This window comes from Moschus berezovskii, chromosome 18 (assembly GCF_049115385.1).
Source record: "Moschus berezovskii isolate FMDL1 chromosome 18, NW_MosBer_1.0, whole genome shotgun sequence".
NCBI lineage: Eukaryota > Metazoa > Chordata > Mammalia > Artiodactyla > Moschidae > Moschus > Moschus berezovskii.
The window spans coordinates 22421736-22428351 of record NC_142477.1 but is presented as its reverse complement, the minus strand read 5'-3'; the positions used below and the strand labels follow the sequence as shown (position 1 = coordinate 22428351).

The window sequence follows — 6616 nt, the reverse complement described above, 5'->3', positions numbered from 1 at the left end:
AGGAGGTCTTCTAGGTCTTCATAGAACCTATCAACTTCATCTTCTTTGATATCAGTGGTAGGGGCATAGACTTGAGTTACTGTGATGTTGAATGGTTTGCCTTGGAAACGAACAGTGATAATTCTGTCATTTTTGAGGTTGCACCCAAGTACTGTATTCTGGACTTTTTTGTTGATTATGAGGGCTATTCCATTTCTTTTATGGAATTCTTGCCCATAGTAGTAGATATAATGATCATCTGAATTAAATTCACCCATTCTGCCCATTTACGTCACTGATTCCTAAGATGTTGATGTTTATTCTTACCATCTCCTGCTTGACCACAGCCAATTTACCCTGATTCATGGACCTAACATTCCAGGTTCCTATGCAATGTTGCTCTTCACAGCATCAGATTTATCACCAGACACATACACAACTAAGTGTCATTTCTGTTTTTGCCCAGCCACTTCATTCTTTCTGGAGCTATTGCAGTTCTCCTCCACTCCTCCCCAGTAGCATATTGGACACCTTTAGACCTGGGGGACTCATCTTTCAGTATCATATATTTTTATCCTTTTATGCAGTTCACGAGGTTCTCACAGCAAGTATACTGGAGTCTGCCATTCCCTCCTCCAACAAAGAGTACCCTTTAATCCTTAGTCAAAGAATGCAGAGAAATACATAAAAGACACTGACATATGCTTAGTGAACCTTAATAAAAATATTAATTTAAAGAACAAGCTCTGCACAAAATGTGCCCACATTATGAAAAGCTTTCATGTATATAAGTTTTATATATATATACATATATGTATATTCATATATATCTACGAATATGTATAAATATATGAGAACAGAAACATGCTCTTGTATGCCAACCAGAGCCTAGTCAGGAAATAGAAAAATAGCATTAATGTTTCACAGGAAGGATTTAATACGGAGAATTGCGTACATAAAAATTGAAGATTAAATAACAAAAAGTGAACATAGATATTAGCCACAGATAGTAACCACAGAAACCAACTACCACCACTAATGCTGGGGGATATAATGGTACTTAAAGTCTCTGAAAAGGGCTGTGGTCAAGCTAGTGCTGTTAACCTTGAAAGGAAGCAAGAAACTGTATGTGGGAGAAAAGAAAGAAGCCAGTAGCTAGAACCAGTAGCTACACCATGCTTCTGCCTCTGAGACCAAGCTCCCATCCCAGATGTGTCCAATGCAAGGTCATTAACTCACACAATATCCCACTTTCTAACACGCTTTTTCCTCTGCCAAGATCACTTTTATAATCACTCACATTTCCCCCCAGTGTTTGATCTCACTGGGACCTTTAGCTGATTAACCAGTCTTTTCTCTCATAAGAATACAAACAAATACAATAGCCATAAACTGGGCTTCCCTGGTGACTCAGATGGTAATGAATCCACCTGAAATGCTGGGGACTTGGTTTGATCCCTGGGTTGGGAAGATCACATGCTACCCATTCCAGTATTCTGGCTTGGAGAATTCCAAGGACAGAGGAAACAGACAGGCTACAGTCCATGGGGTACAAAGAGTCAGATATGATTCATGGGTAATAATCTAATTTTCATAAGATAATACAAAAGTTGGAAGTCAAGAAACACCTGGAATAACAGGCAAATTTAACCTTGGAGTACAGAATGAAGCAGGGCAAAGGCTAACAGAATTCTGCCAAGAGAATGCATTGGTCATAACAAACACCCTCTTCCAACAACATAAGAGAAGACTCTACACATGGACATCACCAGATGGTCAACACCAAAATCAGATTGATTATATCCTTTTCAGCCAAAGATGGAGAAGCTCTATACAGTTAGCAAAAACAAGAGAAGGAGCAAACTGTGGCTCAGAAAAAGAACTCCTTATTGCCAAATTCAGACTTAAATTGAAGAAAGTGGGGAAAACCACTAGACCATTCAGGTATGACCTAAATCAAATCCCTTATGATTATTCAGTGGAAGTGAGAAATAGATTTAAGGGACTAGATCTGATAGAGTGCCTGATGAACTATGGATGGAGGTTCGTGACATTGTATAGGAGACAGGGAGCAAGACCATCCCCAAGAAAAAGAAATGCAAAAAAGCAAAATGGCTGTTTGAGGAGGCCTTACAAATAGCTCTGAAAAGAAGAGAAGCGAAAAGCAAAGGAGAAAAGGAAAGATATACCCATTTGAATGCAGAGTTCCAAAGAATAGCAAGGAGATATGAGAACGCCTTCCTCAGCAAACAATGCAAAGAAATAGAGGGAAACAATAGAACAGGAAAGACTAGAGATCTCTTCAAGAAAATTAGAGATACCAAGGGAATATTTCATACAAAGATGGGCTCAATAAAGGATAGAAATGGTATGGATCTAACAGAAGCAGAAGATATTAAGAAGAGGTGGCAAGAATACACAGAAGAACTGTATAGAAAAGATCTTCATGACCCAAATAATCATGAAGGTGTGATCACTCACACTCACCTAGAGCTGGACATCCTGGAATGTGAAGTCAAGTGGGCCTTAGGAAGCATCACTATGAACAAAGCTAGTGGAGGTGATGAAATTCCAGTTGAGCTATTTCAAATCCTGAAAGATGATGCTGTGAGGGTGCTGCACTCAATATGTCAGAAAATTTGGAAAACTCAGCAGTGGCCACAGGACTGGAAAAGGTCAGTCTTCATTCCAATGCCAAAGAAAGGCAAAGCCAAAGAATGCTAAAACTACCTCATAACTGTACTCATCTCACATGTTAGTAAAGTCATGTTCAAAATTCTCCAAGCCAGGCTTCAGCAACATGTGAACCATGAACTTCCAGATGTTCAAGCTGGTTTTAGAAAAGGCAGAGGCACCAGAGATCAAATTGCCAACATCCGCTGGATCATGGAAAAAGCAAGAGAGTTCCAGAAAAACATCTATTTCTGCTTTAATGACTATGCCAAAGCCTTTGACTGTGTGGATCACAACAAACTGTGGAACATTCTGAAAGAGATGGGAATACCAGACCACCTGACCTGCCTCTTGAGAAACCTATAGGCAGGTCAGGAAGCAATAGTTAGAACTGGGCATGGAACAACAGACTGATTCAAAACAGGAAAAGGAGTACGTCAAGGCTGTATACTGTCATCCTGCTTATTTAACTTATATGCAGAGTACATCATGAGAAATGCTGGGCGGGAGGAAGCACAAGCTGGAATCAAGATTTCCGGGAGAAATATCAATAACCTCAGATATGCAGATAAGGCATATCTTATGGCAGAAAGTGAAGAACTAAAGAGCCTCTTAATGAAAGTAAAAAAGGAGAGTGAAAAAGTTGGCTTAAAGCTCAACATTAAGAAATCTAAGATCATGGCATCTGGTCCCATCACTTCATGGCAAATAGATGGGGAAACAGTGGAAACAGTGTCTGACTTTATTTTTCTGGCTCCAAAATCACTGCAGGTGGTGATTGCAGCCATGAAATTAAAAGATGCTTACTCTTCAGAAGGAAAGTTATGACCAACTTAGACAGCATATTAAAAAGCAGAGATATTACTTTGCCAACAAAGGTCTGTCTTGTTAAGGCTATGGTTTTTCCAGTAGTCATGTATGGATGTGAGAGTTGGACTATAAAGAAAGCTGAGCACCAAAGAATTGAGGCTTTTGAACTGTGGTGTTGACGAAGACTCTTGTTTCCCTTGGACTGCAAGGAGATCCAACCAGTCTATCCTAAAGGAGATCAGTCCTGGGTGTTCATTGGAGGGACTGATGTTGAAGCTGAAACTACAATACTTCGGCCACCTCAGAGAGCTGACTCATTTGAAAAGACCCTGATGTTGGGAAAGATTGAGGACAGGAGGAGAAGGGGATGACAGAGGATGAGATGGTCGGATGGCATCACTGACTCGACGGACATGAGTTTGGGTTGACTCTGGGAGTTGGTGAATGACAGGGAGGCCTGGTGTGCTGTGGTTAATTGGGTTGCAAAGAGTTACACACGACTGAGCAAGTGAACTGAACTGAACTGAACTGACTACAGAGTTTATATACATACTGGCCCCATTTTATGCATGAACAACTAAGACAGAAAATGTAAAAATTTTCAAATTACGCATCACCAAATGTGAGATTTCCACCTTGGCAATTTTCTGAGTCACCACTATTAAGCTCTATATTTACTGTTGTTTCTTTGCTTCTATTCAGGTCCATTTTTTTATAGTCTAATGATCATCATTTTAATGAAATCTTTGTCAATACCAGCTTGTTATTATTTAGTTGCTAAACCCTGTCTGACTCTTTTGCTACTCCATGGACTGTGGTCCGCCAGGCATCTCTGTCTATGGGATTTCCCAGGTAAGGATACTGGAGTGTGTTGCCATTTTCTTCTCCTGGGATCATTCTGACCCAGGTTTTAAACTTGTGTCTCCTGCTTGGCAGACAGATTCTTTACCTCTGAGCCACCTGGGAAGCCCCAATACCAATTTAGTCTCTCCTTAACTACTGTACTGACCTTCTAACTTTTTCCTATATACACTCTTGGCCATAAAATGTATAGTGCAAATCTTGGAATGAGACCTAAGATACGTATGCTACAGATCAGCCTTCTGCTTAAAATTCTCCAAAGACTTTCCATTTCCTTCCAGTTAAAGTCCAAAACTGTTTCAATTTCTTAGTAGATCTTAAAAGATCTGCCTCTCAGTTAATCATTCTATTAATCTTTTCCATCTCTCTGACTTATTCTGTTAAATCATATTGGTTCCTTTGTTTTCTCTTGCACACATCACACATTTATTAATAACAGCAAAAGCTTTGCACCATCTCTCTTCATCTTCCTCCCCCTTCATGTGCATTGTTTTCATGATTACATTTCTTCTCCAACATCACCTGCACACTCTATATGATTCTAACCATCCATTATTTCTCATCTTGTTTTTTTATTTTGTTAGCAGAATTTGTTACCACCTAGAATGACAGGACTGTTTATGGAACAGTCCATCAAAATGAGTTTAGAATAAAAGCCTATATTTTAACTAATATATCAGGTCCTCTAAAAGTGGTCTTGGCACATAACAGGTGCTTAATTATTATTTATTGTTCAAATCAATGTTGAATTGAACCATCCACTAAATTTTTAGTACACTTCATTATTTTTTAAGCACAAATGCATGCACAACTTTGACTGACAAGGCAGTTTCTATGCAAAATAAATTAAAATGTTAGTGACCTTGATATTATAAACTATGTACAATTAAATGTGGTTCCGGGGTACATAATTTTGCTTCTCACACCAGAGGACAATTCTAGTCGAGATTAAAAAATGTTATACAAACAGGTCTACTCATGCCTAACAGGATGGGAAGCCTCCCTCAAGTTTATGCACATGATTTCTACTCCTTATTGCACAGTGCAAATTTATAGGGGAAAAAATAATAACTCTGAGGTCCCATACAGGTAAATAAAGATTGCATTCTTCAGACTGTTTCAATAGGACTGGATTTGGCCATTCCCATTTAGAAATACCAGGAAAAATTTACATACAAGAGTTCAAGCTGTTGCATTTGATAAAGCTGGCAAGTTCTTCCTATTAGCATAGCCCAGGAAACACGTCAGGAAATCTAATATATTGGAATAGATGTTGAGGTGTTTGGCCCACAGTTTGATAGTTCTCACGGTTAACCTGAAGTTGTCAGTGTTTGGTACTAGATATAAATTTCGCCAGTTTTACCCTGCAACCCTTAAGACTTCTTATACAACTTATATCTAAATTTTTAAGCAGACTGTCATCTCTTAAATCCAAGTCTTCCAGAGTAGTCTGCAGTGCTAATCTTGCAGACAAAATATCAGTCCCTATCCCCTCAAAACATAATTTCATAACTGTTACAAATGCCTTTTCAACAGCTCTTAAGTCTTTTACTTCTTCCTATAATTTCAATTTATAGAATGGGGTGGAAAAAATCACTTCGATCAACATATCTTGGCGCAACATACAATGCATCAATATCAGCACGTTTTGCATGTACTGATAATCTATAAGATCCAAACTTAAAATTTTCCCACCAACATTTTCAGTTAAAGATTGTAGCAGATTCTTGTTTTCACCTATTTCTCGTATCCACTGTTTTACCAGGTTATTTAATTTTCCCCAAAGTAAAATGCTGAGCTGCAGTTTCTCTTCCTCTCCAAAACCCCGAAAGGCTTCAGAGTCTCAACTAGTTTCTGTACAAGTAGGCAGTCAGTTTCCTTGGGGGCATCTAAGCTGATGGGAGAAGTAATGTCCCACTGCTTCCGTAGCGGCTGTGTTTGCCTGCGATCCCTGCGTTGTAACTGGAAACAGCGTCATCTTCCGAGCCGCTCCAAGCAGTCACATCTCGCCTGGCAGCCTCCCCAGCTGACGCTCTGGGCGTGATCCACTGAGGCGGGAGGGAGGCGGGGTCTGCCTTAGCCCCGGGTCCAATCGCACCCCGCACCTGCTCCCACCGCTTTAAGCGTTTCACCTCATCCCCGCTTCGTCCTAACAAGGAGTCCCCGTCCGCTGCATCTTTTCACTCTACTCATTCTAAGAATTCAATTCTGAATGTAACTAAATCACTAAACTCTCTACAGGTTTCATACAGAAGCGGGCTCTGTCAGATCAAGTTACCCAGCAGGGTAATAT

General features: G+C 39.8%; 1 pseudogene; it reads right to left on the bottom strand.

Annotated features, from left to right (window-relative positions):
- Positions 1 to 5305: 5305 nt before the first annotated feature.
- LOC129553115 (poly(A) polymerase alpha pseudogene) lies at positions 5306 to 6301 on the bottom strand (annotated as a pseudogene).
- Between the last annotated feature and the right edge of the window lie 315 nt (positions 6302 to 6616).